The sequence below is a fragment of the Corythoichthys intestinalis genome, chromosome 5 (genome assembly GCF_030265065.1).
Source record: "Corythoichthys intestinalis isolate RoL2023-P3 chromosome 5, ASM3026506v1, whole genome shotgun sequence".
Classification (NCBI taxonomy): Eukaryota; Metazoa; Chordata; class Actinopteri; order Syngnathiformes; family Syngnathidae; genus Corythoichthys; species Corythoichthys intestinalis.
Window position 1 is genome coordinate 48,936,306 of NC_080399.1, and position 27,252 is coordinate 48,963,557.

The window sequence follows — 27,252 nt, forward strand, 5'->3', positions numbered from 1 at the left end:
AAGACACAGCTTTGAATGGCCACAGCAGGATTTTGGGGGGATTTTTAGGGTGAAACATTATAATATAACAAGGATCGCGATGCAGAAATTGCAGACATCAAGGAGTGGTCGAGATTTTCTTTTTCATATATTTACCCTTTAAAAAAAATTTTTCTTCAATTTTTCTTTGTTTGGTTCGATTACTTATCATCTAACATATCGGAGAAAATGCGACTCTTACAAAAAAATACAATTAAGCGATAGTTATGAGGTAGATATCCGTGACTTTTTTACAGACACCATTTTTTTATTGTGACGTAATTTGTTTAAAAGTTTAAAATATGCGAGTCATTTTTTAAAGTCGTTTTTTTTTTTTTTAAACGAAATATTAGACACCAATTACTGATTCTAAGCTTAAAATGACAGACACTTTGAATAATAAATATAATTACCTTCGTTTTACGGCTGGGTTGATACAAAAGCGGTTGTGCGACGTCTGTAACAAGGGTGTAGGTTTGATCTCAACATTGGTAGGGACGGTGTAACAGCATAATCTGCATGTACATTTTGTTGCTCGGGATCCGACATAGATAAGACCAAACAGATTGGGTGAACGGGGGTCAGGGCTACATTTCACACGAATATGCACCTAATTAATTGATTGGCTAAATCAGGGCTGCTCATTACGTCGATTATAATCGACCAGTCGATCGCAACGCTAGTGTGGGTAGCTCACGGCATCCCAAGATTTTTTTTTAATGTACATAGTTAATTGTGATTATGTTGTGTGAGCAACGTATGAGTTTATGCAGCACCCCTCTCTTTCTAACCAGCTTCCTGCTCACATTTTTCTGTTTCTATAGTTTCCAGCAAAGGTAACTTGATTTCTCACAGTTTAATTAATGTTAACAGTAGAAAACAGAAACAGAAGGACACTTCTCTCTAAGCAGCTTCCTACTCGAGTTTTTCAGGTTAGCAAGTTCACACAGTTTAATGTTATGCCAACTCTGATGCAGGTCTGCCTTACAGTAGCAAAAATAGTGGTGTGTTTCCCACCTCCACAAGATTGGCGCCTTTGGAATTACTTATAATGGCTGCTGCTGGCCGAAAAAAAAAAACGTAAAATATCCCTCTTCTTGGGAGAAGGTGGCATGTTGTCGACATAGGGGCTGTGCAAGTGTGAGGGTGACGGGTGACGTCATCAGCCAATCAAACGTGTATTTGAGGGGGAAAAAAATGGACTTGTGCATTCAGCAAGTGAAAACGGTTTTAACATTTTAACATAATGGAAATAATTCACTTAATAATGGTAGGGTCAATGCTTTTCTTGCAACGTATCGGAATACAATCTAAACTAGGCCTGCAAGCAGGACTGAACGGGCCCTCGCACTTTGGCGCAACTCGGACGATAGCAGGTCGGGGTGGTGGCAGACAGCCCCCCTTTAATCATCCAATGAGAACCTAACTTGCTTTAAACTCGCTTATTTTTTTGGGATGAGAAATTGTTTTGAGTTTTCGAGCATGCAATGGCCACAAATTCTGCTGCCACTAGTTGGCGCTACAGAGTCGATGCAAATGACCACTACTGGACTCTTCAGGGTAAGACTCTCACCAAGCATGGGAAGTTTGGAGCAGATATCATGTATATCTGCCAAGTTATGATTGTTCAAAATGTGCGGAGAGACAAAATGGTGACAGTCATTATTACTTTCCTGTTGGACCCTTCTGCTTCAACCAAACCGCAATAGTTTCCATCAGGCATCTGAACACGTTTTAAGGCTCCCCTTATGCAGGTTTGAGGTGGATTGATTTTTTTCCCTTTAGAGGAGGAGTGTGTCCCGTAAAAAAGGGCATTTCCTGTTCCCACTAGGAGGCGCCAGGCACAATTGGTAAATTTTCAATCCAGTCCTGCTCAGGCTGGTATACCTCACACACATGCCAGATTTAAAATAGATTGAACGTTGTATGAGGGAGTTATCATTTTCCGAATTCGGTGTTTTGCCGAAAAAATTGCCGACTTTGGCACCCCGCCCAGGTCAGGCCCGTGAATGAAAACACACCATTTTGATAACTTAAGATTTCATATGCCTCATGAACAGTCTCGCCAATTTTGAGGATGATCAAACTAATTCCCTAGGTGCCAAGGTCTGAAATGTGCACACTGTAAATCGATATAAAATTTCATCGCTCTACGCTGACAGACCCTAATGTTATAGGCCAATTTTCAAATTTCAAGGGAGCGCCACTGAGCCATTTTGTTACATTTTTTTGCAACGTTGCAAAATTATCAAAATATAATTGGAATATGGGTGCAAGAGAATTTTTGGAGAACTTTTGCACATTGTATCGACTCCCTGAATTTCATTGTTCTACGTTGAAAAAACCTAATAGGAGAGGCCTTTTTGAAAATTTCAAGGGGGCGCCAATGACCCATTTTGTTAAATTTTTTTCATAGATTATCAAAATTTACGCAAAGTTGCATGTATGTGCAAATTTTGGTGAGTTTTCGTGCATGTTCAAGCCTCCAAATGTAAACTCCAACTGTGAACCGATAAAAGATTCACATTCGATCCAAAATACCCGATTTCCTGTTGGATTTGGAATATTGGTGCTGAGGCTTTTTTGAGCAGTTAGGCATAAGGTTTCTACTCCCCAAATTTCATTGCTCTACGTTGAAAACCTGAGAGGAGAGGCCTTTTTGGAAATGTTAATGGTCAAGGGGGCGCCACTGAGCCATTTTTTCCACATTTTTTCGTAACGATGCAAGATTATCGAAATTTACGTGAAGCTGCATGTATGTGCAAATTTTGGTGACTTTTCGTGCATGTTCAGGCCTCCAAATTGGCCATTTTCATTTGCCCTGAATTAAAAATATATACATACATAAAAATAAAAATAACTAGGCCTGCAAGCAGGACTGAACGGGCCCTCGCAATCTAGTGCAACTCGGACGTCACGCAACTCGGACAGTGTGCAGGTCAAGGTGGTGGCAGATCGTCCTCTCTAATCATCTGATTAGAACCTAACATGCTCGAAAGTCGCCTCTTTACATTCACACACCTAAGAGATAAAAACCCCTATTGGAGAGAGTACTACAAAAAAGGAGCGAATAAAGGGTCGTCACGGCAACAGACAGAGACATGTGGACGTGGTCCGTAAAATAAGTATTTCAAAAGGTCTTGAAACTACAATGACCAACCTGAAAAGAACTGGACATATATTTGTAAAATGAGTGACTTTCTATTGCCACTAGTTGGCGCTGTAGGGTTGATGCAAATGACCCCTACAGGACTCTTCAGAGTATGACTCAACAAGCATGAGATGTTTGGCGCAGATATGTAGTAGAAGTTATGACTGTTCAAAACTTGTGGTGAGACGAAATGGCTTCAGTCATTTCCATTTCTCCTGTTGGACTCTTCTGCTTCAACCAAACCTCAGTATTTTTCATCAGGCACCTGAACACATGTCTTATGGCTCCCCTGATCCAGGTTTGAGGTGAATATATTTTTTTCCTTGGAGGAGGAGCCTGTTTAGTAAAAAAAAAGGCATTTCCTTTTCCCACTAGGAGTCGCTAGGCCTAATGGGTAATGTTTCAATGCACTCGTGTTAAGGGTGGGATCACGCACATACATGCCAGATATGAAAAAGATTGAACGTTGTGTCAAGGAGCTATTAGTCTTTTACTGAATTTGACATTTCGTTGAAAAAATAGCCGACTTTGGCACCACGCCCAGGTCAGACCCATGAATGAAAACGCACCATTTTGAAAATTTTAGATCTCCTATGTCTCCTGAATAGTCTCACCAATTTTGAAGATGATCCAACCAACTCCCTCTGTGACAAGGTCTCAAATGTGTACCCTATTAATTGATAAAAATTTCACATTCGATCCAGAATACCCGATTTCCTGTCTGGTTTGGAATATGGGTTCAAGAGACTTTTTGGAGCAGTTTTGCACAATGTATCGACTCCCCAAATTTCATTGCTCTACGTAAAAAAAAACAACAAAACTAATAGGAAACGCCTTTTTGAAAAATTCAAGGGGGCGCCACTGAGCCATTTTGTTACATTTTTTGTAACGTCCCAAGATTATCGAAATCCATGCAAAGCCGCATGTATGTGCAAAATTTGGTGAGTTTTCGTGCATGTTCAGGCCTCCAAATGTAAACTATACTACAAATGGATAAAAATTTCACATTCGATCCAAAATACCCGATTTTCTGTTGGATTGGGGAAATGGGTGCAAGAGACTTTTTGGAACAGTTTTGCATAAGGTATGGACTCCCCAAATTTCATTGCTCTACGTTGAAAAAACCCAATAGGAAAGGCCTGTTTTAAAACTCCTTTCTGTCACCACTAGTTCTAGATCTGTAGAGTTGATGCAAATGACCCTTACAAGACCCTTCAGGGTATGACTCTCAACAAGCACGGGAAGTTTGGCGCAGATATGTTGTATATCTGCTGAGTTATGACTGTTCAAAGTTTTTTGCGAGACAAATTGTTGACGGTCATTTTCACTTTCCTGTTTGGACCCCTCCGCTTCAACGAAACCTCAATATTTTTCATCAGGCACCTGAACACAGGTCCTAAGGCTCCCCTGGTGCAGGTTTGAGGTCAACAGATTTTTTTCCCTTGTAGGAGGAACCTGTCTCGTAAAAAATGGCATTTTCTGTTCTCACTAGGGGGCGCTAGGCCTAATGGGTAATATTTCAATACACTCGTGTTAAGGGTGGGATACCGCACATACATGCCAGATTTGAAAAAGATTGAACGTTGTGTCAAGGAACTATTAGTCATTTACTGAATTTGTCATTTTGCCGAAAAAATGGCCGACTTTGGCACCACGCCCAGGTCAGACCCGTGAATGGAAACGCACCATTTTAAAAACTTAAGATCTCATATGTCTCCTGAACAGTCTCACCAATTTTGAAGATGATCCAACTAACTCCCTCGGCGAAAAGGTCTCAAATGTGCACCCTGTAAATCGATAAAAATTTCATATTCGATCCAAAATAACCGATTTCCTGTTGGGTTTGGAATATGGGTGTAATGCTTTTTTGGAGCGGTTTTGGACAAGGTATAGACTCCCCAAATTTCATCACTCTACACTGACAGATCCTAATGTTATAGGCCAATTTAAAAATTTCAAGGAGGCGCCACTGAGCCATTTTGTTACATTTTTTTGCAACGTTGCAAAATTATCGAAATTTACAATTTTCCGCACGTATGTGCAAATTTTGGTGACTTTTCGGCCTCCAAATTGGCCATTTTCATTTGCCCTGGGAAAAAAAAAAAAAATCCTTTACAAAACAATAGGGCCTTCGCACGTTTAGTGCTCGGGCCCTAATTACCTATATAACTGAACTAATTATATAGTGCATATAAATTGGCTTAAAATTTGGTGGGGACTATTTGAGCATCCTGAAAAGTTGGTAGTGTTATGTTCCTACCGTCCCTATGCAAACCTACGCCCTTGGTCTGTAAACAGGGGTTTCCAGGGTAAAACGGACAAAGTAAAAATAGTTCGGGGGCTTATTGCGCCATGAAACGACTATGGCAGCATATAGACATACTCTTCTATCAAACACAACAGTTCTTTTGGCTTAAAATACAGCAGTTTATTTTAAAGAAGGGTCCAAGAGTAGAAACTGCTTTTTCAACCTTGTCTGTGTTTTCCGCCGTATACTTTAGTATAACCTAGTTGTGGGATTTACCTGTTATGCACATCAAATATGTTGCCACCTGAATGTTTATTTTATGAGCAAATTAATTAAGTTTTAAGTGGGGTTTCTATTGTACGTTTTACATGACAAGCTCTTTGTCTTATCTTTGATAGGAATGTGATACCAAAAAGCCAAGGGCAGTTGGAAATCCAGACACAAGTGGAGTAAGTACAACACTTTATAAATAATTACATTTCAATTTAATGTACACTCAAATGGGAATGCCATATTTTTCCGATTATAAGATGCACCATGAATAAATTATTTTTTCCATTCGTAAGGCGCCCTTGATTATAAGGTGCATTAGTGCATCAATGTAACGCATTTGTCATTTTTCCTTTGTCCTTTGTTTAACACGGGATCAGTTTATTCATTATTTGTTCCATTTATGGGTTTGATGAATATTGAATGTGGGTCATAGTTGTGGATTATTACATCAGACACCATAACTGAGTATGGTGAAAAATAGTTATGCTGAAATAAGCTCTATAAATTACTTGAAAAAATCAGTTGAGCAATCATTGTCTTGTTGAATAGTTCTGATTTATTTAGACACTTCTGAAAAGTTAAATCCTTGCAGTTCAATAGTAAGGCTCAGCAGTCCACATTCTACTGTTTTTCACCTCAAAGTCTGGTCCAATGTAACAAATGTAGCCTAAAAGACAGTTATTTCCATCATCCATCATGCCTGCAATTACTGTACTGTGTAGTTTATGACTGGAAGACTTAAATAAAATTAGTCCTGTTAAGAATTTAAATTCATTTTCGTTAAGGCTTTTCAACAAATGTCTTGATCAAAATGCCGTAATATATACTATATTGTAGCTGTTTGTAATGGGAGGTGCTGTGACTTTAACTCATCACCCAAGAGTGAGACAATGTTTTACCACAAGGGGGCGGTGGTATGGCATCACAAAGGTACTTCTATTTGGTGCAAAATCTTTCAGGATTTATTCTTCCTCATCAAGTCTTGCTCAACACCAGTTTTTTATAGTTTGTCACTGTAAAAAGAACATACTAACTTTGGAATATTCAATATTTATTATTTAATAATACTGTATATTGCTTTATTATAAAATTAACTGAGATTTTACAATGCATACCTCTGTCCAGCTGTGAATAATTGATAACAGTTGTTGACACACTGGATACATTGACCATTCTTGGGATATATCCAGAGAAACATGTAGAATGAAGATGAGGGGAAATATGTTTTGTATTAGAAGTAAACAATGTCTGTACAGTAAATGTTCAGCATTCCAACTCTGTGTACACCTACAGCACTGTGCACAGATACATTTTTGAGTTCAGTTTTGACCTGAACAAAGAATATCCCATAGTCATTGTCTGTATTAAATTATGAACTACAAATCTTGTCAAAATGTATTCATGCTGAAGTGTTGTGTTTTTAAGTGACTGTTGAGTAAAGTTGACTCTTTCTCAATTTCTCACTATTGGGATAGAGTCTATGATTCATGAGTTGTGAGCTTCCTCAAATGCTGGAGGTGTGTGTCAGGGGACCGACATCCATTCACTCATGGACTATACTTTATGAACAGAATACTATTTGCGTTTATTTAACTTAGGCTTGATTTACACTGCAGGGCCAAGTGTCCAATTTTGATTTGATGCCCTCACACAATTTTGTTGACATGCCAGATATGCCAGATACAGGTATTAATGATTCCATAGTCATCAACACTGGTTAATGACAACACATAACTAAACAGCTTTTGTGATTAATGAATAATGACCTACAGTTAGGCGGCATGGTGGGCCAGTGGTTAATTCGTTTGCCTTACAGCGTCCAGTGTGCAGTTTGCATGTTCTCCCCATGCTTGTGCGGGGCTTAAAAAGGTACTTTCTCCCACATTCCTGAAGTCAAGTGGAATATGCTCAAGATCACTGTGTCAGCTGTAATAAGCACAAGTGGAATTGATAATGGATAGTAGGGCTGCAGCTATTGAATATTATAGTAATCGAGTATTCTACTGAAAATTCCATCGATTAATCGAGTAATCGGATAAAACATATTTTTTTTTAGGTAAAGAGCACTTATATACATCAGAAAACAAGACATTTCGCCTAATATTGAACAATTTTTAGACAATCAATGTCTTTATTTTAGATGTACATTGTTGAAAACAGCCAACAATTGCATATCAGATGTGACTTGAGAAAAAAAAAACCAAGAAATTCACTGCTTTCACTAAAAAAAAACTTAAGATCTTATATATATTTAAAAAAAAAAAAAAAAAAAAAAATCTTATTTCTTACCTAAAAATGTAATAACGCTTGATAACCTAAAAGGTGTTTTTCCCCACATGTTTCAATTGAATTTCCATTTGTGGCAAGCTATTTTGAAGTTGTAATTGAATTTTAAGTTTAAGTCTAAATTGTCCTGATATGATTTTGAGTTATTGCAGTGTTCAAAAAGTTAAACTAAAAGTTTTTTTTTTGTTTTTTGTTTTGGTTTTTGTATTTAATTTATTTAGACACAATTTTGAATGGTATTAAGACAAATTTTTTTTCATTCCTGGATACTTAAGAGATGATTACCAAGTTTGTATTTCTTGTGTATGTTAATATAATTTGTGTTCAAATAATGCAATTTAAATTTCCTAATAAAATCCAGACATTTATTCTGGAAGTTTTCAAAATGTTTCTTTAGCAGTTTTTTAAAGCAAAGGTTTGAATCAAACAGTGTATCACCTGAACCAATACATATGCACTGAAAAAAAAAAAAAAAAAAAAAAACCTCCTTGAAATTGAAGAAAAAAAAAATTAAAATCCCTTGTTTTCAGTGTAAATCTACTAAAAATAAGTGAAATTATCTGTTAGTGCTTCAAATAAATTTAACTCGGATTTCTTGAAATAAAATAGCTAGCTGAAAATAAGCTTAACAGACTTATTTTAAGTAAGAAAAAAAATTGTAAATTTAATCTTTAAAAAAATTGTTTGCCAGAAATGTTCTTAATTTAATAATACAACTAGCTAATGATAGATAGCACTAACATATTCATAGTTAGTGTTGGCGTTCAACGTATTTGTTGTTGTTGTTTGTGCTTCATCTGTCTCTCCTTCTTCTCTTCCCCTCCCGTTGGCTGCTTTCTCCTAAAAAACGAGGTACGTTGAATGATCACAATGGGAGTATGTCATACTCCCATGTCATATATTAAAACCGTTTAGACCAATCGGACACTCAGATCTGCATTCTCTGTGACAAGCAGCTGAACAGGACAAGTTAAAGAAAAAAAAGAAAAAGAAATGTTCTTAATTCAAGAATGGATATTGTTCAAACATTATTTGAAAGCATTTTTTTCTTGATTTAGGTGAAAAATGACCGACTTTTAGATGTATAGGCTTAATAAGAACAAATGGTAATATTTACTAAAAGTACAGTGCCTTGCAAAAGTATTCGGCCCCCTTGAACCTTGCAACCTTTCGCCACATTTCAGGCTTCAAACATAAAGATATAAAATTTTAATTTTTTGTCAAGAATCAACAACAAGTGGGACACAATCGTGAAGTGGAACAAAATTTATTGGATAATTTAAACTTTTTTAACAAATAAAAAACTGAAAAGTGGGGCGTGCAATATTATTCGGCCCCCTTGCGTTAATACTTTGTAGCGCCACCTTTTGCTCCAATTACAGCTGCAAGTCGCTTGGGGTATGTTTCTATCAGTTTTGCACATCGAGAGACTGACATTCTTGCCCATTCTTCCTTGCAAAACAGCTCGAGCTCAGTGAGGTTGGATGGAGAGTGTTTGTGAACAGCAGTCTTCAGCTCTTTCCACAGATTCTCGATTGGATTCAGGTCTGGACTTTGACTTGGTCATTCTAACACCTGGATACGTTTATTTTTGAACCATTCCATTGTAGATTTGGCTTTATGTTTTGGATCATTGTCCTGTTGGAAGATAAATCTCCGTCCCAGTCTCAGGTCTTGTGCAGATACCAACAGGTTTTCTTCCAGAATGTTCCTGTATTTGGCTGCATCCATCTTCCCGTCAATTTTAACCATCTTCCCTGTCCCTGCTGAAGAAAAGCAGGCCCAAACCATGATGCTGCCACCACCACGTTTGACAGTGGGGATGGTGTGTTCAGGGTGATGAGCTGTGTTGCTTTTACGCCAAACATATCGTTTTGCATTGTGGCCAAAAAGTTCAATTTTGGTTTCATCTGACCAGAGCACCTTCTTCCACATGTTTGGTGTGTCTCCCAGGTGGCTTGTGGCAAACTTTAAACGAGACTTTTAATGAAAATCTTTGAGAAATGGCTTTCTTCTTGCCACTCTTCCATAAAGGCCAGATTTGTGCAGTGTACGACTGATTGTTGTCCTATGGACAGACTCTCCCACCTCAGCTGTAGATCTCTGCAGTTCATCCAGAGTGATCATGTGCCTCTTGGCTGCATCTCTGATCAGATTTCTCCTTGTTTGAGAAGAAAGTTTGGAAGGACGGCCGGGTCTTGGTAGATTTGCAGTGGTCTGATGCTCCTTCCATTTCAGTATGATGGCTTGCACAGTGCTCCTTGAGATGTTTAAAGCTTGGGAAATCTTTTTGTATCCAAATCCGGCTTTAAACTTCTCCACAACAGTATCTCGGACCTGCCTGGTGTGTTCCTTGGTTTTCATAATGCTCTCTGCACTTTAAACAGAATCCTGAGACTATCACAGAGCAGGTGCATTTATACGGAGACTTGATTACACACAGGTGGATTCTATTTATCATCATCGGTCATTTAGGACAACATTGGATCATTCAGAGATCCTCACTGAACTTCTGGAGTGAGTTTGCTGCACTGAAAGTAAAGGGGCCGAATAATATTGCACGCCCCACTTTTCAGTTTTTTATTTGTTAAAAAAGTTTAAATTATCCAATAAATGTTGTTCCACTTCACGATTGTGTCCCACTTGTTGTTGATGCTTGACAAAAAAATTAAATTTCATATCTTTATGTTTGAAGCCTGAAATGTGGCGAAAGGTTGCAAGATTCAAGGGGGCCGAATATTTTTGCAAGGCACTGTAAGTGGAAGAATCTGGTACATGAATATGTTAACTAGCCTTTAAAACTCAAAACAATATGAAAATTATTCGACTAAATTCAAGATAAATTAAGGTTAAGACGTTATACTGTAAATTTGCTCCTACGCTCTCGGAGTAAACGTGGTGCCTTCGGTGGAGTGGGGGCTAGGTGGGCGGGTCGCTCGGAGGCGCCTGGCCCAATTTTCGGGGGCAGTCATCGGTCGTGGGGTCCAGTCGGGGGTGCAGAAGCGTCGGCGGGGCCGCGGGTAGCTTGGGCCGGGCGGGGGTAGTGTTATGCAAGCGCTGTTTTACAGTGAATACATGAAATGGTGTTTGCCTTAGTCTCCAGCTTGAAACTCTCCCACACTTTTGACATTTTCTGCTTTTTCTTGGTGTTTTTCTCTTTGCTTTCGTCGGCTTCTTTGTCGTTACCTCTATATTCATGCGTTGTTGAAATCAAATATATCCGTCGCCTCTTCCTTTACGCACGTGACGTCAGCGCGTTGTGCCACATTAAAAATTGTCCGGGCAAAACGTCATGCTTAGGGCTGGCAAAATTAAACGATTCCTCGAGGCGGAGAAAATGCCTTGATCAATTTTTAAAATCGAGTTACTCGAATTATTCGAGTAATCGTTTCAGCTCTGATGGATTGATGGACTTTTTCTTACTTTACTCAGAAGTCAAGACATATGCTTGCTGCTTTTTCGCTTCCCTTCTCCAATGTCAAAAATTCATAATATTTGTACCTCTACTGGTCTGCTTGTTACCCATGGAATTATGATTGTGTGCTGGTGTCAGCTACCGACCAGAGTTTAAATTTAAGTCTGTGACCGGTAATCTGTGCTCTTGCATGTGTTTACTAACGTACACCTGGCACAAAATCGAGCGATATCAGGCATCACGAAAGGTTTTCTGTGCATACCATCAGTGAAGTAAAGAAAAACAAAAGCATTCCAGAGATGCGTGTTGTGTATATACTGCAAGTGTGGATAAGCATGCTCCACAGCCTTTCGGTCAGCACTCTTACAGCAAAGGAAGTTGCAGGTGTTCACAGAGCAAGGATCTATCAAACTCTATTAGGTCTGTATTTGCATGTGCCTGCTGCATCTCGTCTCCCTGACACCCATCATACACGTGTGTACATCTCAACAAGGACCACCCAAAGCTTTTCTGGTCTTAACAATAACAGCTCCTCTTCCTACAAGTGATATCTTTGGTTCAGTCAGTATCTATCCCATCCACCACTATCATTCACACAGAATATTACAGCAACATCAGCAACTTTGTTTAGTAGACATGTCACAGTTGTAATTCCACCTCCCAATGGCTTGTTCATCCGCATGTTCAGAAATTTTACTGGAGCAGCTTTTTATTTTAGCTTTTATCAGTCCTTTTAAGACATCATAGCAACCAAAAGACTTTCAAGGGTAATGTCTGTGGTTTTCTATTTGACTTTGGCCTTGATTGCAAAATGCGGTACTGTTTTACAATTTGAAAAACAATTCTGTGTAAACAAATTCTTCTGGTTAGACATCACGCACATTTTTGTGACCCTTTATTTTGTGATCTGTTTTTCCTCTTTGTGAGCACAAATATACTGTGGTACTGGTAATTAATATGATAATGTGTGCTGGCATAATTTTTTTTCCAGACCTCATCGTGAGCCATGTTAAATTGAGGACTGACTGAGGTTTATGCTGGAAACAGTGAGGAGAAGCCTAGTACAGTATGTCTCTGTCTGAGCCTGGCCAAAGTGGCTAAATAACATTTGATTTTTGGACTGAATATGCTTTACCAAAATTCAGCAACAACCTTAAATCAAGATAAATGAGTTAATATTGATCTGTGTTCACCTTAGTGTAATCTAAAGCAAGAAAGCACAGTAGCTACTGTAGTCTGACGGTTCGGTTCATATGCATTGTTTGACAAAGTTTCAAACTGAATTTCATTGGAAAACTTCTTACTCTTGAAAATGTTCTTTTCCTTCAATGTGTTCCCCAACACTAACCTAACAACAGTGAATATGTGAGGATTGGATTTCTGGTGTTAAATCCCAGTGACACATATACAGTGTATACGCTAACACACACGATGTTGAGTTTTTATTGATCTGACTGTGGGTGGGTGAGTATTGTTTATGCAATGTGTTTGGGAGATATGAAAGGTTGAATATGTTACAATGACTTGACTGACAGGTTGTGGCTTCCCAAGGTATCTGATCAGGGCGATGGGGTTTATGACCAGACACCTGCACATGCTGTTAATGGACATCACAAATACGGCTCTTAAATTTGAGGTGGATGGGGACAACGTAATAAAACTGACATTAAGTTTTAGTGCTTTGCACTTCTGGGTAATGGGAACATAGTTTCTCAGGCCAACAATAATGTCCACGACACAGCTGATAACTTAGTGTGTAGGAGAAACAATAGTAAACCCCAAGGGAACTTGCTCTGAAGTTTCCAGATGGTTTGTATTACACGTGATATAAGAATATATTTTTGAAATACTATATAGCCGCCCAGAAATTAAAGTCTGCCAACAGCACCAAAATCTTGAGATGCTGTCTATAGTTAATGATATTTGTAGTTTAGGCGTCCCCAAAGTATTCCACATTGGGCTGCAGTGGGTGCTGGATTTCTTTCCAACAAAACAGGACAACACCTTTGCACCAATGTGGTGTCTTACAAGTGTTATCAGTTCATTGCAGTCAGGTGCTACTTGTTTTTGCAGAAACCTCATTGGTTAAACGGTCTGTGCTCGATTGGTAGGAATAAAAAACAGGACCCACGGCAGCCCTTGAGAACCGGTTTGGCACCCATGATGTAGTAGATGCTCTTAGATCTCTACTTATATTGATACAGTATATGAGATGCAGGTTGTTGACTTGATTCTAGGCCATCTCTAATCTTTTGTTGTTCTGGGAAGGGCTCATTTTTTAATTTCACTGAGCAGCTAAACCAGTTCATTAATCCACATTGATCATTCGCATTCAGACCAAAGCTATCATTTAAAATGGATAATTATTTGTAGACGTCAGTATTGAGATAGCCCTGCAATGCATGAATTGGCTGGTCTGCGTGATGAATGACATCCATATCTGTCCTGACAGGGGCCATTGTAATTGCCAGTGATTAGTCTGCCTGCAATTAAAAGTTGGAAATAGCCATTTTCTTTCTGTGGGAGCTACACTACTTGCATACAGAACCTCAGACTAGTGTTACTTTATGTTTAACTTAGTCGACTTCTCTGCTCGCTTGGGATGACAAATTATTAATTAGCCACTTACTATGAACTGCAGTTATTCATTTTACTAATCAGAGACCTACACTCACCGGCCACTTTATTAGGTACACCAAGCTAGTAACAGGTTGGACCCCCTTTTGCCTTCAGAAATGCCTCAATTCTTCGTGGCATAGATTTAACAAGGTGCTGGAAGCATTCCTCAGAGAGTTTGGTCCATATTGACATGATGGCATCACACAGTTGGGGATTTGAGTGACTTTGAACGTGGCATGGTTGTTGGTGCCAGAAGGGCTGGTCTGAGTATTTCAGAAACTGCCGATCTATTGGGATTTTCATGCGCAACCATCTCTAGGGTTTACAGAGAATGGTCCGAAAAAGAAAAAATATCCAGTGAGCGGCAGTTCTTTGGGCGGAAATGCCTTGTTGATGCCAGAGGTCAGAGGAGAATGGCCAGACTGGTTTGAGCTGATAGAAAGGCAACAGTGACTCAAATAACCACCTGTTACAACCAAGGTAGGCAGAAGAGCATCTCTGAACGCACAGTACATCGAACTTTGAGGCAGATGGGCTACAGCAGCTGAGGACCACGCCGGGTGCCACTCCTTTCAGCTAAGAACAGGAAACTGAGGCTACCATTTGCACAAGCTCACCGAAATTGGACAATATAAGATTGGAAAAACGTTGCCTGGTCTGATGAGTCTTGATTTATGCTGCGACATTCGGATGGTAGGGTCAGAATTTGGCGTCAACAACATGAAAGCATGGATCCATCCTGCCTTGTATCAACGGTTCAGGCTGGTGATGGTGGTGTAATGGCGTGGGAAATATTTCATGGCACTCTTTGGGCCCCTTGGTACCAACTGAGCATCGTTGGAACGCCACAGCCTACCTGAGTATTGTTGCTGACCATGTCCATCCCTTTATGACCACAATGTACCCACCTTCTGATGGCTACTTTCAGCAGGATAATGCGCCATGTCATAAAGCTGGAATCATCTCAGACTGGTTTCTTGAACATGACAATGAATTCACTGTACTTAAATGGCCTCCACAGTCACCAGATCTCAATCCAATAGGGCATCTTTGGGATGTGGTGGAACGGAAGATTCGCATCAAGTGTGTGCTGCCGTCAAATCTGCACCAACTGAGTGATGCCATCATGTCAATATGGACCAAACTCTCTGAGGAATGCTTCCAGCACCTTGTTGAATCTATGCCACGAAGAATTGAGGCAGTCCTGAAGGTAAAAGGGAGTCCAACACGTTACTAGCATGGTGTACCTAATAAAGTGGCCGGTGAGTTTATGTACAGTGATGGTCAAAAGTATTGGCACCCCTGCAATTCTGTCAGATAATGCTCAATTTCTCCCAGAAAATGATTGCAATTACAAATGCTTTGGTAGTAATATTTTCATTGATTTTGCTTGCATTGGAAAAAAAATTAAATCATTATCATTTTTCACAAAACTTCAATCTCAAGGCTACAAGTCCATCTCCCAAGACCTGAATGTTCCTGTGTCTACAGTGTGCAGTGTCATCAATAAATGTAAAGCCTATGGCACTGTGTCTAACCTCCCTAGATGTGGACGGAAAAGAAAAATTGACAAGAGATTTCAACCAAAGATTGTGCAGATGGTGGGTAAAGAACCTCGGGTAACATTCAAACAAGTTCAAGCTGTCCTGCAGTTCGAGGGTACAACAGTCTCAACCCGTACTATCCGTCGGCATCTGAATGAAAAGGGACTTTATGGTAGGATACCCAGGAAGACCCCACTTCTGACCCAGAGACATAAAAAAGCCAGGCTGGAGTTTGCCCAAACCTACCTGAGAAAGCCAAAAACGTTTTGGAAGAATTTTCTTTGGTCAAATGAGACAAAAGTCAAAGCAGAGTTCACAGAAAAAATAATGAGGCCTTCAAAGAAAAGAACACGGTCCCCACAGTCAAACATGGTAGAGGTTCCCTGATGTTTTGGGGTTGCTTTGCTACCTCTGGCACTAGACTGCCTGACCATGTGCATGGCATTATGAAGTCTGAAGACTACCAACAAATTTTGCAGCATAATGTAGGGCCCGGTGTGAGAAAGCTGGGTCTCCCTCAGAGGTCATGGGTCTTCCAGCAGGACAATGACCCAAAACACACTTCAAAAAGCACTAGAAAATGGTTTGAGAGAATGCACTGGAGACTTCTAAGGTGGCCAGCAATGAGTCCAGACCTGAATCCCATAGAACACCTGTGGAGAGATCTGAAAATGGCATTTTTGAGAAGGCACTCTTCAAATCTCAGAGACCTGGAGCAATTGGCCAAAGAACAATATTCTAAAATTCCAGCAGAGCATTGTAAGAATCTAATTGATGGATTTGGTTTTGTGTAAAATCATAATGAATTAGTTTTTATTGTCATTCCCTTTTGTGGGTTTTCGTTGCAACAAAATCAATAAAGATATTACTACCAAATCATTTGTAATTGCAGTCATTTTCTTGGAGAAATTGAGCATTATCTGACGGAATTGCAGGGGTTCCAGTACTTTTGGCCAGCACTGTACATTGCCTGAGTAACAAAATCACATAGAATACACTAGGGTGACCAAACGTCCTGTTTTGCCTGGACATGTCCATTTTTTACATCCTGTCCGGGGTGTCCGGCGGGGTTTTATAAATTCATAAAAATGTCCGGTTTTCATGACTTTTCGTGGGATCAATTAACGTGTGTTGAAATTGACTGACGCTTCGCACAGAATACTAGGGTACTGTGCTGCCTGTGACATGTTCACAGAGATTCCGCCCAGTGGTTGAGTCTGCTGTGCTCAGTAACAGAGAAGCATTCCATCATCCTCCAAAATACCTAAACGCAAGTGCATCTTCACAGATGAGCTGCAAAAAAAACCCCAAAACATATCCCCACATACCGTACCGGTCAGTGCAATACAATTTCAAAGACACTTCTTGTAAAGACTTTCATACTTATTTGTTGAGCAACCGAAAACTGCTGGGAATGATCAGCGCTACAGCAAAATATGCATGGGCTGACAAGACAGATGAAAAAAGAAAAGTAGACAGAAAAATAAAACAGATGAGGAAGAAAACTAAAGTGACATTTTTTGTTTATTAAATTGGTATTGATGTGAGGCTACAGTATTTCACTGAAGAGAGGAAATAGCTTTTTGTTAAAGTTTGATTGTTTTGTTGTTTTTTTGCAGAAGAGGTATTTAGAACATTGTTTTCAGATTATTTATTTGTACACTAAAAATTGAAAAGACAGCTATTACTTTGTTCAAGGATGATTCGCTAATACAGAAGTTTTATTTAAAAAAAATTTTTTTTTTTTAACCATTATTTTATTCCAGTCTGTTTACGTTTATTATTTTAGGAATGATAAAGGCTGTTGCGTAACCTCAGAGAATTTATATTTGTGTCTTTGATTATATAGCTATTAATTTGTTAGAAAACTGGATATTATATTAGTGATACGGCATCTTTGAGTGAACTTCAAGTATAACTTAAGTCTCTCGAGGCCGGACCAAGTGTCCTCTTTTTTTGGAAATCAAAATATGGTCACCCTACAATACACAATATCTATTGGAGGAAAAAACAGTTTAATTAGTTAGCATCAGAGCACTAACACTGTAACGGTGTAACCATTGTGAGTCACTTGCTGTGCCTAAATGCAAGAGCAGCATTTCTGAAAAATACATCTGTTGTCTGATGTCTCAGTCATGCTGTTTGAAGGTCGTCTCAATTTGATAAAGCTTGCAATTGCATCCCTCTCAGCTGCTAGTCCATATAATTTGCACACTTAGTGGCCTTTCCAAGAAGTCCTGAAAAATACATATTTGAGAATGGGGGCGCATGCATCGTGATTGTTGGAACAGTTCATTTTTACCTAAGGTTAAACATGTTGGATTTTGTGGTGTCTGAAAACCATAACATTTCTGCAAATGTTTAAGGGCTCATTCTACAGTAAAACTTTGCCTTAAAGCCTGCATGAGTTTGGTTTGGAAGCTTTTCCTCTTTTCTTGCCCTCTTTGGTTTTGACACTTTACGAATTGTTGTCCTGCTTATAGTGCAAGGTCATAGGGAAGCTGCAGTCTAAGCCAGGTGACTTTAGCAGTCTTATAAACGGACAACTAAACCCCTCATCTAAGGGCAATTTTGATCTGAAGACAGCAAGCAATGATACTGAAGCATTATATACAGTTTGTCCACAAGAGGGTGGACAATCAGCGCACATGTACCGAGTGAGTTTACTGCATAAACCCTCCTAACAGAGACAACATTTTGATTCTCTATCCAAATACATGGTCTAAGAAATATTCCAATGCTTCTGAAAAAAATTCCATTCAACTTGCTTTTGTTAGTTAGTCCCTTTGAAATATGATTAAATCTATGTGCAGAATTAATGTGTCAGAAATGACTTTGTTTTTGCTGTATTAAAACCTTATAAATTAATCTTCTCAAACTTGTTTATTTATTTAAAAAAAAAAAAACTTATCTAAAAGATGAAGATAGAAAGAAAACAATTCATTATAGCAGTCTGTATTTTATAAATCTGATGACAATTGAGTATTTTGTCAAAGTAGTAGTCTTTTCTCTTTCCTGGTAAATAAGGGCACAGTACCAGGTATGGTGATGATAATCCATAAGGCCACTGACTGACAGGTGCCTAAAGGTAAAATATTTTCAATTTGCAACATTCAATAGATTGGGCCCAATGGGTGATTCTCATTAAGACTATTAATTACGATCATGAAGGACATTTATCAAAGCTTGCTAAAAATAGCAGAATGTCATGACCATTTTTAAAAATCAAACAGTTTGAGCTCCTTAATATTTTATTTACAGTATCTGTATACTGTATTTACAGTATCTAGTTGAGTAATGTCTAAAAACATGTACTGTACACCATGTGGTAATGATAACCTATGGTGAGGAAATAGACATGTCAAAAGAACATAACAACTATTAACAATATCAAAAAAGGCCAAACAATCTTACCTTGTAGCCATCTTTTGTCTTGCCTTCTTTGTGTCGTGTGATAGTTCGGAATGACTTAAAAAAAAAAAAAAAAAAATGATTAGGATTGGACAGTGTGCAACAGTAATGAAAACTGCATGTTTGGACGCTATTTTCCTTTATTTTTTTCCCCTTCTCATACAAAATAAGAAACAATTTACAGTGGTATGAAAAAGTATCTGAACCTTTTGGAATGGAAATTCTCACATTTCTGCATAAAATCACCATCAAATGTGATCTGATCTTTGTCAAAATCACACAGATGAAAAAAAAAAAGTCTTCTTTAACTAAAACCACCCAAACATTTATTGGTTTTCATATTTTAATGAGGATAGTATGCAAACATTGAAAGAAGGGTGAAAAATAAGTAAGTGAACCATCACATTTAATATTTTGTGCCCCCCTCCCCCCCTTTGGCAGCAAATACTTCAACCAGACGCTTCCTGTAGCAGCAGATCAGTCTGGCACATCAACTAATAACAAAATGACTAATCGACAGGACTAATCCTGGCCCATCATTTTTCTCTACAAAACTGCTGTAATTCAGTCAGATTCCTTTGATTAATTGGCATGAATCGCTGTCTTTAGGTCATGCCACATCATCTCAATGGGGTTCAAGTCTGGACTTTGACTTGGCCACTCCAGAGCGTGTATTTTGTTCTTCTGAAACCATTCTGAAGTTTATTTACTCCTGTGTTTTGATCATTGTCTTGTTGCAGCATCTATCCTCTTTTTAGCTTAAACTGTATGACGGACGGCCTTCATAGTGGGGTGAGGTATCGATGTAAGCTGTTCCATTTTTCCTCCACACATGACGTTGTGTGTTACCCCCAAACAATTCAACTTTGGTTTCATCAGTCCACAAAATATTTCTACAAAACGTCTGTGGAGTGTCCAAATGCCTTTTTGCTTCCTCCGTGGAGACCTCCAATGAACACTATTCTTGGCCATAGTTTTACATATAGTTGATGTGTGCACACATATTGGACTGTGCCAGTGATTTCTGTAAGTCTATAGCAGACACTCTAGGGTTCTTTTTTACCTCTCTGAGTATTCTGCGCTGAGTTATTGGCGTCATCTATGGTGGATGGCTACCCCTTGGGAAAGAAGCAACAGTGTCAAACTCTCTCCATTTGTAGACAACTTCTCTGACTGTCGACTGATGAACATCCAGACTTTTAGAGATGGTTTTGTATCCTTTCCCAGCTGTATACAAATCAAAAATCCTTGATCGCAGGTCTTCAGACTGAGCCACGATGCACATCAGACAATGCTTCTCATCAAGACATTTCTTACTAGGTGTGTGTTTTATAGTGGGCAGGGCAGCTTTAAACCACTCATCAGTTATTGGGCACACACCTCACTAAAACTGTTTGGTAAAGATAGGTTTCAATTGCTCTTTAAGTCTCCTTAGGCAGAGGGTTCACTCACTTATTTTCCCTCCTTCTGTCATTGTTTGCATGCTTGCAAATATGAAATCCAATAATGTTTGGGTGGTTTTAGTTGAAGCAGAGAGTGTGTTTTCATCTGTGTTATTTTTTACAAAGGTCACATCACATTTGATGGTGATTTTATGCAAACATGTGAGATATTTTAAAAGTTTCAGATACTTTTATTCCACTGTAGTTTGTAATTATCAGATAAATTGTATAGTTTTAAACCGTTTTATATATGTACATATATATATATATATATATATATATATATATATATATATATATATATATATATATATACAGTGGGGCAAATAAATATTTATTGCCCTTCCAATTTGAACCTGAGTTTAACATTCATGAGAAGGACAGCAAAAGCAACATTAACAGGAAAGACAGGAGGAGTAGTGTTCATGTGTCAACTTTGCTAGTGACAGCATTCCCCTGCTCTAGTGAGGCGAGCAGGAGAGTGTTTGATTTCAAAAACTGTTTGTAGGTCTTCACGGTAAACTGTTGTGTGATCCAACTTATTCCAATATTATTATGGCGATAGTTATTATAAAGAGATGTGTGCTTTACATATAATTTGGGTATACAGTGAAACACAGCAGTTTGATTATTTTTGCTGATAGCACGGAGCCATGCATCACAACACACGAAAACGTTTGCCTCTACCAAGAGGTCTAACGGCGTCTAATGACGTCTTACCTTATTTTTGGCACCTAAAAACAGATCCTGCCAGTTGCTTCCTGGTGTATAAGTGATACGGAAAACTAATGAATGTATTAAACTTAGTTTGATTGATGGCTATTTGTATCATTCTCTGCCCAACAGATTATAATGGCACCTTATGTTGCACATTGAGGTCTAAGAGGCAGAGAAAGGCGAGTGGACACAGGGGTTCAGATTTGTAGCTCAGACCGCACCGTTTATTGGCATAAGCTTTGGCAAGTCCTTCACAAAAAACATAGGTATCGTATAGTTAAAATACAAGAAAAATAATATTCATATATCTCAAAAAAATAATGTTCACAAAAAGAAAAGTCTTTCAATCTGTATTAATGTGGCCCTATTCTCAGTTAAACAACAATGGAAAGAGAACTGGCATTCACAAATTCACAATCAAAATAGATATGCAAACTACACATAAAACTTACTCAGACTGTTTAAACATTTTAGCAACTCGTTTAGCTCAACAAATACACTGGATGGCAATATTTAGTCACAATATACAAACTATGATTCTGGGAGCCATTATCAGGAGTCTTGTATGTTGTGAAGACAACATACAAATGAGGCACAAGGCACAATGGACCCACACTAAAAAGGAAACTACAGAGTCATTCGAGGAACAAAACGCACTCATTGGCTGGATCTCTAATTTAAAACTTGCCAATGACACCTTGTGGTCTATTTTAATCACTACCATACATCGTTTAAGAGTGACACTGTGGAAGTACGATAGCGTACCCATGTGACGTCACCGCCCTGCGACGTCAACAACATCGGCGAGCTACTAGTTTATTTCTTTCAAGTTTTACAAATTTTATTAAAACCAAAAAATTAAGAGGGGTCTTAATATCAAATTATTATCACTCGTACGAACATTTTCTTTTCAGAACTACATGTCTTTCAATCCGTGGTACCCTTTATCTGTGAAGGAGTTTGTCAGCCAAAAAACAAAACAAAAAACAAAAAAGAATCAATTATCTGGTCGTGCATGTGCGAGTAGATGAAAAAAATTCTCGCACTGGCTCTAATTTTAGTTGCAAAATTCAACCATTTAGGAGCAGTCTGGAGCCCTGCTATATCCCTAAAATCTTCAAAGACATAGTTTAGTTAGCTGAATAAGAATCACCTCAATGTGATATTTTTTCAAGGGGTCCATAAATCCCTGGCAGCTTCCTTTCCTGTAAATGTATACATAAAGGCAATCATTACGGCCCTCCTTACGATAAATGCTAAGTTAAATAAGGATATTGTTCTGTTCTTTTTTCTTTTTTTTCCTTTTTTTTTTTTCAAAAGCCCAAAGTAGAGATCCAAATATAGAACAACTGTTTTGAAATTTATTAATGTGCGCACAGAATGCAATTCATTAAAAATAGAAATGATCAGTTGACCAGGATGTCCATTTTAACTTCTCCTCATATTACAAGCTGCAGTGTTTCAAGTGGAGGGGGACACCTGGGATCTTCCGCCATCATTATTTTACACTCACCAGCGCACCGTTCCAATCTAATTGATGCATTGTGTTTGGCCCATGAATATAGTTTTAATATTGATTTTGGAACCACATCTTGTCCAGTTGTCCCACTGTTAGTCCATTGTCACACGTTCCAGCATTCCAACTTCTCCCTCAAGGGGATTTTTTGGGCTTGTATTGGCAGGATTAAAGCTTGTATTGGCAGGAATGTTTGGCAGTACTGTGGACTATGAGTTCAAACTAGGGACTTGCCTCGCAATCTGTTAAGGTAGGCTGTTTATTTTTTAAAAAATAATTGGCTAAAGAGGTAGACAGACAGGGCTTAGATTCAGGTTGTCAGTCAAGATAAATGATGTGCACAAAGACCATGAAGGATGCACAGGATTTCCTTTTCATTTACTGTTTCATTCATAGAAAGGCCCACGTTGTTTGACCCACATTGTCCTTTCCCCTCATTTAATTCCAAATGACTCATGTAAGTATGTATTAACTTTTCAGGCAGGTAAATACACCTATGCATTTTATTGTCAGGAGGTGTTAAAAGATACATGATTGTGTTTGCGTCGGGATAAAGACTCCAGTATTTTTTTGTTTTTAATGCCTCTGTCTTCATTTCTGTTTGAACTTGCTGAACTTTCATCCTTTGCTGTTTCATAGCTTGGGAAATGTGGGCGATTGCCACTCCTTCCTAATGTGCTCAGCATTTGTGTTTGTTGTTGATATGATGTCATTTATGGTCTAAAGTCATTCTTATTCATATCAACATTTATGAAATCAAGATGATGATGATTGACATCCCATTATATACGGTATGTACTGTATATATATATATATATATATATATATATATATATATATATATTTTTTTTTTTTTTTTGCAATCATCTAAAGCTCCATTATATAATCCCCTTTTACCTAGCATGTTCTTGAATACATACTGCTTTTAATACATGCAACACATTAAAAACAATATTTTTTTCTTACCTTATTAAGCTAGGATGAGGCTGTCAGTGCTACATTGGGCACTAGTTGTTTTGCAATCATGTACTACTCACATTTGCAGCTGCTTTGAAGGTCACCATTGTGCACTGGGTGTTGCTTGACCTTGACTGGGGTGTGTTAAACTACTCAAGAGTTGTTGTTGACATATGAGAGCAAAAGGGAAGGTATGAAGGCGTGGGGTGGAAGACAAAGCCCAAAATGAGGGACAGTGCATTTGAAAGACAAATCTAAATCAAGGACCAAAAGAGAAATCCCCGGTTTCCGAGGTCAGAAGTTTATTGTTTATGAGTCATTATTTAATGATTATTGGCACTGCAAAGACAGTAGTTCCATCTTAGTTTTACTTTGAGCTCTTAAAAGACCAGCGTGATCTGTTATTCTCTTCTAAAGATGGAATTTGGTTTGGAAGGGTTGCGCTGGAAGCTCCAGTCATTCCATAGTTATCTGGGAGAGCCTTGATGATGTTGACAGATAGCCGATGATCACTACAAAACTTAAGTTAGTAGCCTACATATGACTCGCAGACAGTGTTGCAGCCCATTTGGGGTCTCATTGGACAAATCAAAAAGTCCTTGGCAACCATGCTTTATTTAAATCAATGAACGTTTGACCCTCATTTGGCTGATTTTGGGAAAACCTGCCGCTTCCGCTCACTGCCCAGGGGTCAGTTAACTTCTTTGAAATGAACTAGTTCAATTAATTTCCAACTTCAGTCAGTGACATTAATATATACGTATATATTCAGTGGTATGAAAAAATATCTAAACCTTTTGGAATTTGTTACATTTGTGCATAAAATCCCCATCAAATGTGATCTGATCTTTGTCAAAATCACATAGATGTAAAGACTGTCTGCTTTAACTAAAACCACCCAAACATTTATAGTTTTTCATATTTTAATGAGAATAGCATGCAAACAATGACAGAAGGGGGAAAATAAGCAAGTGAACTCTCTGCCTGAGGAGACTTAAAGAGCAATTGAAACCAATTTTTACCAAACAATTTAAGTCTGGTGTGTCACCCAATCACTGATGAGGTGTTTAAAGCTGCCCTGCCCACTATAAAACACACACCTGGCAAGAATTGTCTTGATGAGAAGCATTGTCTGATGTGCATCATGGCTCGGTTAAAAGAACTGTCTGAAGACCTGCGATCAAGCATTGTTGATTTGTCTAATGCTGGGAAAGGATACAAAAACACCTATAAAGAGTCTGGGTAATGTATCAGTCATCATCAATCATCATCAGTCTCATCAATCGACAGTCAGGGAAGTTGTCTACAAATGGAGAGAGTTTGGCACTGTTGCTTCTCTCCCAAGGAGTGGCCGTCCTCCAAAAATGATGCCAAGAGTTCAGTGCAGAATACTCAGAGAGGTAAAAAAAAGAACCCTAGAGTGTCTGCTAACGACAGAAATCACTGGCACAGTCCAATATCTCTGTGCACACATCAACTAAATGTAAAGGTATGGCCAAGAATGGTGTTCATGGGAGGACTCCACGGAGGAAGCCACTGCTGTCTAAAAAAAACCCATTGTTGCTCGTTTAATGTTCGCAAAAAGGCTCTTGGACACTCCACAGAAGTTTTGGCAATATTTTGTGGACTGATGAAACCAAAGTTGAATTGTTTGGGAGTAACACACAATGTCACGTGTGGAGGAAAAATGGAACAGCTCACCAACATTAACACCTCATCCCAACCGTGAAGCATGGCGGAAGGGAGCATCATGATTTGGGGCTGTTTTGCTTCCCCAGGGCCTGGACAACTTGCAATCATTAATTGAACAATGAATTCAAAAGTTTGTCAGGATGTTTTGCAGGAAAACCTGATGCCGTCCGTCACACAGTTGAAGCTAAAAAGAGAATGGATGCTGCAAAAAGACAATGATCCAAAACACAGAAGTAAATCTTCAGAATGGTTTCAGAAGAACAAAATACACGTTCTGGAGTCAAAGTCCAGACTTGAACCCCATTGAGATGCTGTGTCATGACTAAAGACAGAGACTCATATTAGACATCCCAGGAATCTGACTAAACTAAAGCAGTTTTATAGAAAAGAATGGGCCAAGATTAGTCCTGATGGATGTGCCACACTGATCTGCAGCTACAGGAAGCGTCTGGTTGAAGTTATTGCTGCCAAAGGGGGGACCACAAAATATTAAATGTGATGGTTCACTTACTTATTTTTCCCCTTGTGTCATTGTTTGCATACTATTCTCATTAAAATACGAAAACCTATAAATGTTTGGATGGTTTTAGTTAAGACACTGTTTCTTCATCTGTGTGATTTTGACAAAGATCAGATAAGATTTGATGGCGATTTTATGCAGAAATGTGAGCAATTCCAAAAGGTTCAGATACTTTTTCCTACCACTATATATATATATATATACATATATATATATATCTATATACGTAACGTGTTGGACCCCCTTTTGCTTTCAGAACTGCCTCAATTCTTCGTGGCATAGATTCAACAAGGTGCTGGAAGCATTCGTCAGAGAGTTTGGTCCATATTGACATGATGGCATCACACAGTTGGTGCAGATTTGTCGGCTGCACATCCATGATGCGAATCTCCCGTTCCACCACATCCCAAAGATGCTCTATTGGATTGAGATCTGGTGACTGTGGAGGCCATTTGAGTACAGTGAACTCATTGTCATGTTCAAGAAACCAGTCTGAGATGATTCCAGCTTTATGACATGGTGCATTATCCTGCTGAAAGTAGCCATCAGAAGTTGGGTACATTGTGGTCATAAAGGGATTGATAATACTACAATACTCAGGTAGGCTGTGGCGTTCCAACGATGCTAAATTGGTACCAAGGGGCCCAAAGAGTGCCAAGAAAATATTCCCCACACCATTACACCACCACCACCAGCCTGAACTGTTGATAGAAGGCAGGATGGATCCATGCTTTCATGTTGTTGACGCCAAATTCTGACCCTACCATCCGAATGTCGCAGCAGAAATCGAGACTCATCAGACCAGGCAACATTTTTCCAATCTTCTATTGTCCAATTTCGATGAGCTTGAGCAAATTGTAGCCTCCTGTTCTTAGCTGAAAGGAGCGACACCCGGCGTAGTCTTCTGCTGCTGTAGCCCATCTGCCTCAAAGTTCGATGTACTGTGCGTTCAGAGATACTCTTCTGCCTACCTTGGTTGTAACGGGTGGTTATTTAAGTCACTTTTGCCATTTTATCAGTTGAACCAGTCTGGCCATTGTCCTCTGACCTCTGGCATCAACAAGGCATTTCCACCCACAGAACCGCTGCTCACTGGATATTTTTTCTTTTTTGGACCATTCTCTGTAAACCCTAGAGATGGTTGTGCGTGAAAATCCCAGTAGATCAGCAGTTTCTGAAATAATCAGACCAGCCCTTCTGGCACCAACAACCATGCCACGTTCAAAGTCACTCAAATCACCTTTCTTCCCCATACTGATGCTCGGTTTGAACTGCAGAAGATTGTCTTTAACCATGTCTACATGTCTAAACGCACTGAGTTGCGGCCATGTGATTGACTGATTAGTAATTAAGTGTTAACGAGCAGTTGGACAGGTATACCTAATAAAGTTGCCGGTGAGTGTATATGTATATATGTATATACATATATACATGAGATATGAT

At 38.8% G+C, this 27,252-nt stretch overlaps 1 protein-coding gene across 1 annotated transcript in view; it reads left to right on the plus strand.

Annotated features, from left to right (window-relative positions):
• LOC130915860 (uncharacterized) overlaps positions 1 to 27,252 on the plus strand; it is a 486,296-nt gene that overhangs the window by 31,592 nt on the left and 427,452 nt on the right. Inside the window, exon 2 of the mRNA XM_057836021.1 lies at positions 5,816 to 5,866. The gene's annotated coding sequence lies outside the window, so the exon portion shown is untranslated. The remainder of the gene's footprint in view (positions 1 to 5,815; positions 5,867 to 27,252) is intronic.